The 14,396-nt window shown below is 33.8% G+C and overlaps 1 protein-coding gene across 3 annotated transcripts in view; it reads right to left on the minus strand.

Moving 5' to 3' along the window:
- The window catches only part of LOC124357987 (fork head domain transcription factor slp2-like), a 134,161-nt gene that overhangs the window by 54,941 nt on the left and 64,824 nt on the right, over positions 1-14,396 (minus strand). The window contains exon 1 of one of the 3 annotated variants that reach the window (XM_046810168.1): positions 3,665-3,771. The exons of the other annotated variants lie outside the window; for them this stretch is intronic. The gene's annotated coding sequence lies outside the window, so the exon portion shown is untranslated. Of the gene's footprint in view, positions 1-3,664; positions 3,772-14,396 lie in introns of those variants that run through there. 3 annotated transcript variants of the gene reach the window in all.

Below are 14,396 nucleotides of genomic sequence, written 5' to 3' on the forward strand. Positions count from 1 at the left end.
GTGTGCACGAGCGTGTGCGTGAGCGTGTGCCGAGGTAATGGTCCGTTACACGGTCCACTGGTTCTGGCGGCAACGCAGGTGCTGACGACGCACTCGACTGTGAAAACTGGACATGTACACGGGCACCGGCAGCTGATGTGACCAGGGGACACCCCCGCGCGCTGATAACCGGACGTACTGACTCACGATTACCGTAACTAGCGGCAGCAGCTTTCTGTAATCCTTTGTTATTTGTACCAATCGATACTAAACTGTTTCCACAACACCTCAAAGCAGGCTTTTGCTAGATGTGAGACAATTTCTTCAAATCGCAATCTATATTCTATGCCAAATACAGAAATGAATTTGAAAACTATGAAATAATAAAAGACAGGATAAAGCATGCTTGCTACAGCCTTCCAAAGCAGGCTTTTGCTGGATGTGAGACAATATTCACAAACCCCAATCTATATTCTATGCTACATACAGAAATGAAATTGAAAACTATGAAATAATAAAAGACAGATTAAAGCATGCTGCTAGTCTTTCAAAGCAGGCTTTTACTGGATGTAAGACAATATTCACAAACCAGAATCTATATTCTATGCCAAATACAGAAATGAAATTGAAAACTATGAAATAATAAAAGACAGATTAAAGCATGCTGCTACAGCCTTTCAAAACAGACATTTTCTAGATGTGACATGATTTTTACAAATCGCAATCTATAGTCTATGCCGAATAGCAAAATGAATTTGAATACTATAAAATATTTAAAGAAAAAAGAAAGTCCATTGTGCCGTTGGAGCCTTTCAAAGCATACTTTTGCTAGATGTGAGACGACTTTTATAAATCGCAACCTACATTCTATGCCGAATATAGAAATTAATTTAAAAACTATGAAATAATAAAAGACAGAGTAAAGCATTCTGCTACAGCCTTTCAAAGCAGGCTTTTGCCAGAGACAATTTCTTCGAATCGCAACCTATATTCTATGCCGAATATAAAAATGAATTTGAACACTATAAAATATTTAAAGAAAGAAGTAAAAAGTGCTTCACGCTGCTGGAGCCTTTCAAAGCAGACTTGCTAGATGTGAGACGATGTTTATAAATCGCAACCTACATTTTCTATGCCGAATAGCAAAATGAATTTAAACAATATATAAAACATTAAAAGAAAGAAGAAAGTCCTTCGTGCTGCTGAAGCCCTTCAACGTAGCTATCCATCGATTTTTCAATGCCTTAGGGATTGTACATTTCTTTATATAATAAGTATTATTAAAAATTAAACTTTAGAAAATATAAGTAAAAATAAGAGTGAAGTTTAAATTATTAAATTAGTTCTAATTGGAATCCCACAAGCAATTATTTTGATTTTACAGGATTGATAGTAAACAGAATGAATAAAACCACAAATAATGTAAATTGTACTTCTTTTTCATATGTATACAAAAACAAACATTAATACTAACTGACAATTAAGAAATTTGACAATTAAGAAATTAGGCCAAATACAACAGTAGTTAATAGTATGAAATATTTACGTGGTTTAAATATATTTAAACTCATTCATTATTTTATATTTTGTAAACATCATTTCTGGATATTTTAAAAAGTGTATGCATAAAAAAAACAGTTTTATTTATGTATTAATAAATTATACAATTAAGGCGATAAAGCATTGTTATTAACTAGTCGAATAAATTTAAAAACACTTTCTTATATTATTATATATCGATCTTCATTGTTGACTAGGCGTAAAACTAAAATATTACTGCTAAAACGACTTGAAAGTCACGTGATCTAACAGGATTGCAAGTAAAATGTAAAATGCAATTACTTTGTCCTGTAACAAAAAAATCATCGAAGCATACAGAGTATACAACTTACGGTTGGCAACAGTGAATATGCTTTCCGCTAAAGCAGATGCTATCACTTAAGAATTTATATTGAATTAAGTTATGTAGATTTAAATGATTTAGGAAGATATTTCCTAAAAAAACAGCATATTTTTATCGTCCTCTTGGTAGCACCCAAAGAAACTTTTCCTATAATTTTCAAACCAAATGGTCTCCAATTCAAAAACAATCCTCAACCCATTCCAAAACGTACATATACAATAACCATAGAGCACAATAACGAAAATTCTTTAATACTTCCGCATTTGCGGTTACAATCAAACTTTATAAAAAAAGTTAGAACATATAAATTGGTTTATACTTGTATTAAAATACATAGTATCCTTTTGTTAATAGAAAATATAAATTAATTTTATTCACATTTTATTTCTAAATAATTTATCTGATTGAAATCTGTTTGTAAATATAACGGTTTGCTTTAAAATATAAATTATTACATTTCTGAAGTAAAAATCTTTTTACAGGCTATCCTTTATTTTATGTATCGTTTAATTTTATTCGTTTAAGTTTCTGTAATTTTGTTAAAATTTTAGATTAGATTCTACTACATTTTAGTATTTAAATATTTTTTATTTCATTCAACCTACTTGCATATATATATGTATATCATCTGTTTGTAAATATAACGGTTTGCTTTAAAATATAAATTATTACATTTCTGAAGTAAAAATCTTTTTACAGGCTATCCTTTATTTTTATGTATCGTTTAATTTTATTCGTTTAAGTTTTTTTAAATTTTTTTAAAATTTTATATTTAATTCTACTACGTTTTAGTATTTAAATATTTTTTATTTTCTACAAAATGCTTGAATACATATGTATATCATATTATAACATATAACGAGGCTTGTGAAATTAATAATTGCTCCAAAACCCCATACAAGTTAATAATTGATGCTATAAAAACTAATCGGGAATTTGACTATCGGTTAGCGAACGTTTAAACCCTTCAAAATAACAAAAATCACAATTCTGTTAATTATGGATATAGAAAAACAATTAAAGTGTCCTGAAATTCTTACATTTCCTCTAACTTTTATTAGTGATAATGTGTTTATCTCCAACATATCGATTAGATGTAAATTCAATCAGAAATACGTAAATAAATGATATTTCATTTGTCACAAAATCTAACTACTTCTTCCGACTGAGCCGGAAGGACTATTTATATAGTAATTTGAACAAACGATTTATCCGTAACCACGCTTCAGTAGAAGCGAAAATAAAGTTGTATCTCAAAATGTGGAACAATTTTGATTACATCAGCTAAAATAGTTTGTCAGTAAAATGTTAACAGGCATTATTTAGAAAGCACAAAAAGTAAAATAATGGGATGGTTGAAAGGGTTGAGCGTACTGAAAATTGTTGAATGTAGACCTATTCTTAAGTATACCTATAAGCAGTAGTAGCCAACTTGTAAAATGTATAATATAAAAGTACGATTATGTTATAAATGTTTTATTTAGTTGTCTATAGCAACAGTTACAACAAATAATTTTGTTTGTGTATTGGTTGCTATGAGCATTTCTTACAAAGATGGTGGACTGGAAGTGGTCATTTTCAGGTAAGCAAATATAGAAATAAAAATAGAAAACTGACTTAGAATATTAAATTATAGCTTCAAAAATGGCAAAAGAAGTTCAAGCACTAGAGAAGTAAGAAAATATACGATCCTTGTAAGTAGTCTAAGTAGTGTGGTAGTACAAATTACTCAGTAATCTAAGATGTTATAATAAATAAGATTGCGCACAAAAGGGTAAATACCTGGAAAATACAAAAACAATCTTTTTTGGTAGTCCTGTCACAGCTAAACGTTTCAAAATTATCCAAAAAATATTTAACCTTATTGTAGTTTACGTGCAAACAAATACTGTACAGCTGATTTGGTGTTAATGTAAATCGTACCTGATTAATCAGGCGATATTATTGTTAGGCTACGTGTTAACTAATAAACTGTATAAAACAATAATAATGTCAAATCGAATGTACAGGAAGATATATTTGTTCCAACCCCATACGCTTTCGAAAAAGAAATAGAGACATAAATTAATAACAAATTTAATGTGCTTAGAGGATTTAATTATACAATGTTCCATTAATACACTAGCAAATGATTATGCTATTCAACAGTGTGTTCAACTTAATATACTGGGTTTTCATTTGAAAACTTCAAACTCGTATTAAAAGACTTATAACCCAAGTTCTGTAAACGGGAGTGTATAGTACTAACTGGGGGAACAAAATGGGGATGCTCAACCCCATGCTCCCCCGTACCCAAAACCAAAATTTTGAAATGGCAACTAATAACTTGTGACACTTCAAACTGAAACTCATAAAAATGCTGTATTTTGGTTAAAAAAAATTGAAATCGGCCAAGCCGTTTGATATCAGGTGCCAATAATGTAATTACTGACACAACAATTATTAGAATTACCCTGTTTAGCAAAGTTACTAGATGGAAGCTCAAGGAACATATTAATGATCTTAGAAACTAGGTAGATAACGATAAGGCTTAGTCCTTACTAATTCATATTGCTCTAGCCTATTACTCATTACATATACGTTCAACTTGTCACGAGTAAGGTGCCGTAAAGCCCAGACCACCGCTTAACGACTTACTCTTGTCACGATATTGGTGAAGTCTTTACAGCCACTCTAGCGACTATAAAGACGGCGAATACTAGAAAATAAGTGATCATAAATCTTAGATATAGACGTTCAGTATGTCAATGCGCAATACACTACGTTCGTTCTCAACTGAGACTGGTTATGTGTAGAAAACATAAGTGATCATAAATCTTAGATATAGACGTTCAGTATGTCAATGCGCAATACACTACGTTCGTTCTCAACTGAGACTGGTTATGTGTAGAAAACATAAGTGATCATAAATCTTAGATATAGACGTTCAGTATGTCAATGCGCAATACACTACGTTCGTTCTCAACTGAGACTGGTTATGTGTAGAAAACATAAGTGATCATAAATCTTAGATATAGACGTTCAGTATGTCAATGCGCAATACACTACGTTCGTTCTCAACTGAGACTGGTTATGTGTAGAAAACATAAGTGATCATAAATCTTAGATATAGACGTTCAGTATGTCAATGCGCAATACACTACGTTCGTTCTCAACTGAGACTGGTTATGTGTAGAAAACATAAGTGATCATAAATCTTAGATATAGACGTTCAGTATGTCAATGCGCAATACACTACGTTCGTTCTCAACTGAGACTGGTTATGTGTAGAAAACATAAGTGATCATAAATCTTAGATATAGACGTTCAGTATGTCAATGCGCAATACACTACGTTCGTTCTCAACTGAGACTGGTTATGTGTAGAAAACATAAGTGATCATAAATCTTAGATATAGACGTTCAGTATGTCAATGGGCAATATACTACGTTCGTTCTCAACTGGACTGGTTATGTGTAGAAAACATAAGTGATCATAAATCTTAGATATAGACGTTCAGTATGTCAATGCGCAATACACTACGTTCGTTCTCAACTGAGACTGGTTATGTGTAGAAAACATAAGTGATCATAAATCTTAGATATAGACGTTCAGTATGTCAATGCGCAATATACTACGTTCGTTCTCAACTGAGACTGGTTATGTGTAGAAAACATAAGTGATCATAAATCTTAGATATATAGACGTTCAGTATGTCAATGCACTATATAGTACGTTCCTTCTCAACTGGAGTGGTTATGTGTAGAAAACAAAGTGATCATAAATCAGAAACAGACGTTCAGTATGTCAATGCACTATAGGGTACGTTCCTTCTTAACTGGACTGGTTATGTGTAGAAAACAAAGTGATCATAAATCTTAGATACAGACGTTCAGTATGTCAATGGGCAATATACTACGTTCCTTCTCAACTGGACTGGTTATGTGTAGAAAACAAAGTGATCATAAATCTTAGATATAGACGTTCAGTATGTCAATGCGCAATACACTACGTTCGTTCTCAACTGAGACTGGTTATGTGTAGAAAACAAAGTGATCATAAATCTTAGAAACAGACGTTCAGTATGTCAATGCACTATATGGTACGTTCCTCCTTAACTGGACTGGTTATGTGTAGAAAACAAAGTGATCATAAATCTTAGATACAGACGTTCCGTATGTCAATTCACTATACAGTACGTTCCTTAGACATACTTCTAAACTGAGACTGGCTATACATCAAATACTCTGCTGCTCCGCCAATTTTGTGATCGTGTCCAAAACATCGTACTGAACTAAACTGTGCATCTGATGAGGTCACCTCTTAATCTATATTTCACCGGAAAACACACAGGACCTTTTTTGAGTTAGGCGAACGTGATGTGGAAATAATGCAACAAAAAGAACTAAGAACTCAATGCGTTACCGACGGTACATTTTGAATAACGAAATCAGAAATAGTAATACGCTGTTTAGCCAGGATACTCTACTGTTCCGATATTGGTGGACGTCTTTAGATTTTCAGACTTCAGAAGTCAAGTCTATGATCTCAGAACCTGCACTGAGCGAGTTAAACTCAACATTCGTGTTGATACTGGTTTCCGCAGTAATGCATAACTATCAATACAAACTAGGAAGACATTGGAGCCGCTAAGAGGCCATTTAAAGGACAATTTAAGGACTCTTTAACTAACATCATACTTCGTCCAGGAATTAACTACAACCTAGAACGACTTCAGTATCATTTGTCTCTCATAATAGTTGTGTAGCTTAACCATAATATTGGCTAACATCGAATTTCATTACATTGATATTCATCACATCATCGATGTAATGAAAAGCATCGAAAATAGACGCGTAAGTATATGAATTTTGCGGTCTTATATATATTACAAAATCATGTTGGCTATTCATGTTTTACACATTATTCAAAAGCTTATTTATCATACAATCGATGTTTCAATAATGTGAAAGATAATACACTGTTTTTTCTATAATCGATAATTTAAATCAGTCGGTTTTTGTTTGATGATGTAGTGGCCAAAAATGGCTGTGGATGTCGTCAGGATCGTTCGGCATGGTTTAAGTTCATTTAAATGATAGTCTGATAATGATTGGCAATTAGGGTTTTTATATTATTCAAATGATAGGAGTTTTAAAATAATTCTCCTGTGCAGTGAAAATAAACATCAGTTATTACATTTATTTGTAAGGGAAACTAACAGTTATGGACCATGATTAAGTAGAAGGAATATAAGAGCATTGAACGAGCTGGAACAAATGTTTGGATAATTCTCAACAACAAGAGATTTTCAAAAATACATTGCCTCAAGAGCTGGAGCAGATATTTGGATCAAGCGTAAGGACAAGAGACAGAGAAGATACTAGGTGGATACTCTGAAGAAGTTTGGGTTGAGGACGATCCAGTGGTAGAAGAGACGATTTTATATACAGTATCAAAGAAATACGTTGACCCAAAAGCTGGAGCAGATGTTTGGATCAAGCCCAAGGACGGGAGTTGAAGATGCAAGAGACGTTGAAGATATTTGCGTTGGAAAGATCCGGTAATCGAAAAGAGGATTTTCTATACACTATCAAATAAATACATTGACCCAAGAACTAGAGCAGATATTTGGATCAAACGTAAGGATTAGAGACATACTAGGTGGATACTCTGAAGATGTTTGGGTTGAGGACGATCAAGTGGTCGAAGAGACGATTTTCTATACAGTATCAAAGAAATACATTGACCCAAGAGCTGGAGCAGATGTTTGGATCAAGCCCAAGGACGGGAGTTGAAGATGCAAGAGACGTTGAAGATATTTGCGTTGGGAAGATCCGGTAATCGAAAAGAGGATTTTCTATACACTATCAAATAAATACATTGACCCAAGAACTAGAGCAGATATTTGGATCAAACGTAAGGATTAGAGACATACTAGGTGGATACTCTGAAGATGTTTGGGTTGAGGACGATCAAGTGGTCGAAGAGACGATTTTCTATACAGTATCAAAGAAATACATTGACCCAAGAGCTGGAGCAGATGTTTGGATCAAGCCCAAGGACGGGAGTTGAGGATGCAAGACACGTTGAAGATATTTGCGTTGGGACGATCCGGTGATCGAAAAGAGGATTTTCTATACACTATCAAATAAATACATTGACCCAAGAACTAGAGCAGATATTTGGATCAAACGTAAGGATTAGAGACATACTAGGTGGATACTCTGAAGATGTTTGGGTTGAGGACGATCAAGTGGTCGAAGAGACGATTTTCTATACAGTATCAAAGAAATACATTGACCCAAGAGCTGGAGCAGATGTTTGGATCAAGCCCAAGGACGGGAGTTGAGGATGCAAGACACGTTGAAGATATTTGCGTTGGGACGATCCGGTGATCGAAAAGAGGATTTTCTATACACTATCAAATAAATACATTGACCCAAGAACTAGAGCAGATATTTGGATCAAACGTAAGGATTAGAGACATACTAGGTGGATACTCTGAAGATGTTTGGGTTGAGGACGATCAAGTGGTCGAAGAGACGATTTTCTATACAGTATCAAAGAAATACATTGACCCAAGAGCTGGAGCAGATGTTTGGATCAAGCCCAAGGACGGGAGTTGAGGATGCAAGACACGTTGAAGATATTTGCGTTGGGACGATCCGGTGATCGAAAAGAGGATTTTCTATACACTATCAAATAAATACATTGACCCAAGAACTAGAGCAGATATTTGGATCAAACGTAAGGATTAGAGACAGAGAAGATACTAGGTGGATACTCTGAAGATGTTTGGGTTGAGGACGATCAAGTGGTCGAAGAGACGATTTTCTATACAGTATCAAAGAAATACATTGACCCAAGAGCTGGAGCAGATGTTTGGATCAAGCCCAAGGACGGGAGTTGAGGATGCAAGACACAAGGCACGTTGAAGATATTTGCGTTGGGACGATCCGGTGATCGAAAAGAGGATTTTCTATACACTATCAAATAAATACATTGACCCAAGAACTAGAGCAGATATTTGGATCAAACGTAAGGATTAGAGACATAGAAGATACTAGGTGGATACTCTGAAGATGTTTGGGTTGAGGACGATCAAGTGGTCGAAGAGACGATTTTCTATACAGTATCAAAGAAATACATTGACCCAAGAGCTGGAGCAGATGTTTGGATCAAGGCTAAGGACAGGAGAAGAATATGCAAGAAACGTTGAAGATATTTGCGTTGGGATGATCCAGTGTTCGAAAAGAGGATTTTCTATACACTAAGAAACAAATAATAGATCCAAGAACTGGAGCAGATGTTTGATCACGCGTAAGGACAAGAGACAGAGAAGATACTAGGTGGATACTCTGAATATATTTGCGTAGGGACGATCCAGTGATCGAAAAGAGGAGACGCCAAGAGTGAACGTTGACCGCAAAAGCAGTCAGTAACCCAAGTATAAGAATTCCGGAGACAATGAGAAATTCTGTAAATGTACAGCTCTAACATTACAGTAAACGTTGATGACGATATTATTGTGACTAACTCACACTATCTTTACTCGTATTTATTAAATATTAAAATACAAGTGAGCTAACAATAACAACGGCCAAAATTTGATTTGTTTTTCTTAATAAAAGAAATTAATTAACATTCATGCATTCATTTTTCCACTTTGAAAAATTCAAAAATATAGATGTATCTTTATATGATAATGATATTTTTACGAAATATTTATTGATGAATGAAAATAGTTAAAACTTATTTATTTCGAGCAAGTAAATACGTTTATAAATATATAATGTTTTTAAATGTTCGTTCGTTTGCATCTTCAATATTAATTTGTAGTACTTTCAAAAATATATTCAGTTACTATGACAATCACCGTTAATTTGAGGAAAACGAAACACCATCTCCCATGGAACAGATAGAGATCTATTATGTGATAAGTGTTGCATAGTTTAAAAGTGCGACGAGTATCTCAGGCAAAACAAGAGATAAGTGTTTATCTTCTCGAGAAGTGTGAAACATCTAAGGCCGCATTGGAAAACCGACATACAGTTGTACAGAAGCAGTGCGATCAAGATAAGAAAATAGAGAACGACAATACAGGTAGTATAATATGACTTGGTCAGATTTAAGCCGACGGTTAGAAGAGGAAATTTCAAAGTTATCTTCAAAACACGATTTGATCATTCTGTCATGAAACGTAGCTGAACTAAATGACGAGATATATGACTTAAGGCAGAAATTAACACGCTTAAGGTACAAAGTAAGCATGTAACAGCTAGGTTACATGATCTAGAGAAGCGATCTAGGAGAAACAACCTAATTTTTTACCATATCTCAATTAAGGACGTTACAATGGCATATGAACAAATAATTAATACATTTTGTTGTGAAATGCTGGGAACAAATGACCGACTCTATATAAACAGAGCTTACCCTTTAGGTAAAGACCGATCAAGAATAATAACGCACATTACGGATGATGGAGATATCCAAGGACTCAGGACAGATTCACTACTCCCAGAGAAATTCGTGAGAAACAGAGAGTTCTGTCAGCGGTGAGAGCCTAGGTTTTAAAGGAGACGGATGCCCCTTGAATTATGATCGTCTAGTAATAAAAGGAACAAGATTCACCTGGGAAAAGGGAAAACTGAGAGCGGGACAGCGGGATGGTGTGGAGGTTCTCAGTCAACTGATGCGACAAGACTTCAAGAATTCATGATCAGACTGCAACAAGGACCAGCGAATAGCCGGGACCGGCTTCGCCAACATATGCAGAGGTTCGGTAAGCAATAGCTAATAGAAGTGTGAGGAATCCATGCCAATCCTTCACTAACACGGAAACCGTGTGAACATGAATAAGAACAAGAGTGAAGAAAACAGGTTCAAATTAAAGTTATACAATGTGTGTAGTCTCATAGTTTTTTTTTAATTTTATAAATAAGTATCTTAATAATATTATAAATTGCTTAATTTGTTTTGTTTTCTAGTATAAACTATTCTACAGGTTGTACTCAAATTTCTAATTATACATTCATAATAAATGTCATAGAAATTCTTCAGATATGTAAACCTCATGTTATATAAAATATTTATAATTTGTTTTCTTTAATTATTTTTTTGATAGAAGTATTATTATTAATTTTTATTACCATTGATTTGTTAAATTCGTTTTTATTATTACTTTATATTACTATTATTATATTAAATTGAACCTCTTAGCTGATACAAATAATTACACATTATATAAAACAACGAATTGTGAGAAGTGCATTGAGCCTAGGACTGCAAAGGTAGCGAAGGCACAAAAGGAGGATCCAACAAGTTTGTGTTGAGACGATCCAGTGTTCGAGAAGAGGAGACACCCAGAGTGAACGTTGACCACAAAAGCATTCAGTAACCCAAGTATTCCGGAGACAATGAGAAAATATGTGAGTAGACAACAATTCCAACATTACAGTAAACGTTGAATACAGTTGATGTCAGCCTTAAGCCGACTGTTGGAATAAAAAACTTTCAGAGTTAGCTCTCAAAGAAGATTTGATCATTCTGTCATAAAAAAAGCTGAACTAACTGAATAACACACTTATTGTAAAAACATATAGTCTCAGCAGAGACGCTAGGTAGGGCAATTACCGTGGCTATGAAGGATGTTACGCTACCATTTAAAACATTCAAGTTTACTCTCCACAAAATGTTCAGTGCAGATTATCAACTAATTTTTTTTCATTGCTTATAATTCTTAAATTAGTACAATCTTTAATAGAACATGACTTAAGGCACAAATTAGCACGCTTAAGGTACAATGTAAGTGTATAACAGCTAGGTTACATGATCTAGAGGAGCGATCTAGGAGAAACAACCTCATCTTTAACGGCATACCAATAAAGGACGTTACAATGGACTACGAACAAATAATTAATACATTTTGTTATGAAATGCTGGGAACAAATGGCTGACTCTATATAAACGGAGTTTACCATTTAGGAAAAGATCGAACAAGTATAATCACGCACATTACGGATGATGCAGATATCCAGGACTCAGGACAGATTCACTACTCATAGACTAATTCGTGAGAAGTGGAGAGTTCTGTCAGCGGTGAGAGAAAGGTTGGAAAGGTGACGGATGCCCCTGAATTATGATCATCTAGTAGTAGAAGGAACAAGATTTAACTGGGACATGGAAAACTGAGAGCGGGACACCGATTGATGTGGAGGTTCTCAGCCAACTGATGCGACAAGACTTCACGGAATTCATGATCAGACCAACAGGGAGCAGTGAATGGTCGGGACCGGCTTCACCAACATATGCAGAGGTTCAGGAAGCAATAGCTAGTAGAAGTGTGAGGAATCCATGCCAATCCTTCAGTAACACGGAAACCGAGAGTGAAGAAAACAGGCTCAAATTAGTTGTATACAATGTGTGTAGTCTCAGGAGCAAGGTTGCTAACAATAGTTTTTTTAATTTTATAAATAAGTAACTCAAAAATACTATAAATTCCGTTTATTTGTTTTGTTTTCTAGTGTAAACTATTCAACAGGTTATACTCAAATTTCACATGATATTAAATGGTAATTTCTTAACAAAGAGAAAATAAAACCATTTAGACACTAAAGTGGTATAATATGAATTCAAAGAGTCAGTTACGTGTAATCAACTGTTACCTGTAGTAATTGTGTTCTAAACTCACAGCTATAAGTTCTATTATTTCAACTAACATTTCAATTTGTTTACATTTATAGGAGTGAATCCATAACAAAAGTAACAACACTTCTTATGTCACCATCGAGGCAGCACGACAAAGAATTTTATTTATTGTGGGTCACAAAACATTACGTATGTTTCATATATATAACCTTCCATCATTGTCGGAACACAAGAAAGTATAGACATGGGATGTTACAGCGAACATGGAATGGAAAGCAATAACTTTACTATGTATTACCTTTACATAAGTATGTCAACTTATATAATGTATTGAAATGTGTTTTTATTTTTTATGTTAATTTTAGTTTTTCTATAACAATATCAGCTATATACATAAAAATTAGAAAATTGTACTATTTTGAATCAAACCTCATTATAAAATTATATATACGTGTATTTAAATTGTTTTTCAAGATAAAATAGGAAAATCCAATTTTGCAATAAATGCAAAACCTGAAATAAGAATTAGTCACTTTGCCCCACTTCTGGCCCTGTTATTCAGGAACACAGTAAAATAGATGCGATATAATACGACTGATTAAACTTAAAAAAAAAAGAAAACTATGAACTTCAACTTTGGAGTTCCTTTACATTAATCTAAAATAGATGAAATGTTACTGAAATCGCGGGGATAGAAGAACAATTCCACGTCAATGGGGGACATTGTCGAATGCTAGCAGGTACGATGTAGTGAGGACTACGAAATAATTTACGATGGAAGAGCGATCTGTATGATATGCAAAGCGTCTGTTACGTACCGTACAGAGTACGTTGAACACATTAGTCACTACCACCAGTAGTAACCGCGAGATATAACACAACTATGCGTATAAAATATGAAGAGCTAATAAATAAGATACGGCTACACAGTTGGCACACAAACGCCATAATTATCTCAATAGTCGAGATACTAAGATGAACTAGTCATCAATAAAGAAAGTGAACTAAACAGAAGAAACAAGACAACACAAACTAATAAAATGTCCCAAAGACAATATTTTATTTATATGAAAATATTTTATAGAACAGTGTTTTCTACACCCTTACAAGACCTTTTACGTACCGTACAGAGTATGCTGAACCAAAGAAATTAGTATTTGCACCCAAGATGATGACCATTATCAGTTCGACGTTTGAATCTTCGACATTAATATGTTTTAACTATGCGTAAAACTGAATACCTCTATTCCTAATAAATCTCACATAAATCCTTCCACTTCGTAAACCTCATGTTATATAAAATATTTGTAATTTGTTTTCCTTAAATAATTTTGTTGATAGAAGTATAATTATTGATTATTATTACTATTGGTTTGTTAAATTATATTTTATTGTATGTTTATATTATTATTATATTAAATTAAGCCTCTTACTTGTGTGAATTATATTACAGGCTCTAGAACTGATACAAATGATTACAAATTATATAAATAACGAATTGTGAGAAGTGCATTGAGCCAAGGGCTGGAACAGATGTTTGGTAATAACAAAAGAATTGGATATTTTTCAAGAACAAGAGATTGAAAGAAATACAGTGACGCGGAAACTGTAAACCTCAAGGGTCAAAAAAAGAAAACTATGAACTTACACAACTTTGAAGACTTCCTCAACATTGATATAAAATAGTTAAAACATTACTGAAATCATGGGGACAGATTGCACAGTTCCATGTTAATGTTGAATGCTATCAGGTACGATGTAGTGAGGAATACGAAATAAGTAACTATGAAACGAAGTATATGAAACTATGAAAGACTGAGTACAAAGGGTAGCAAAGATTAAAGAAAGAGGATACTCTAAACAAGTTTGCGTTAGGACGATC

Source organism: Homalodisca vitripennis, chromosome 3 (assembly GCF_021130785.1).
Source record: "Homalodisca vitripennis isolate AUS2020 chromosome 3, UT_GWSS_2.1, whole genome shotgun sequence".
NCBI lineage: Eukaryota > Metazoa > Arthropoda > Insecta > Hemiptera > Cicadellidae > Homalodisca > Homalodisca vitripennis.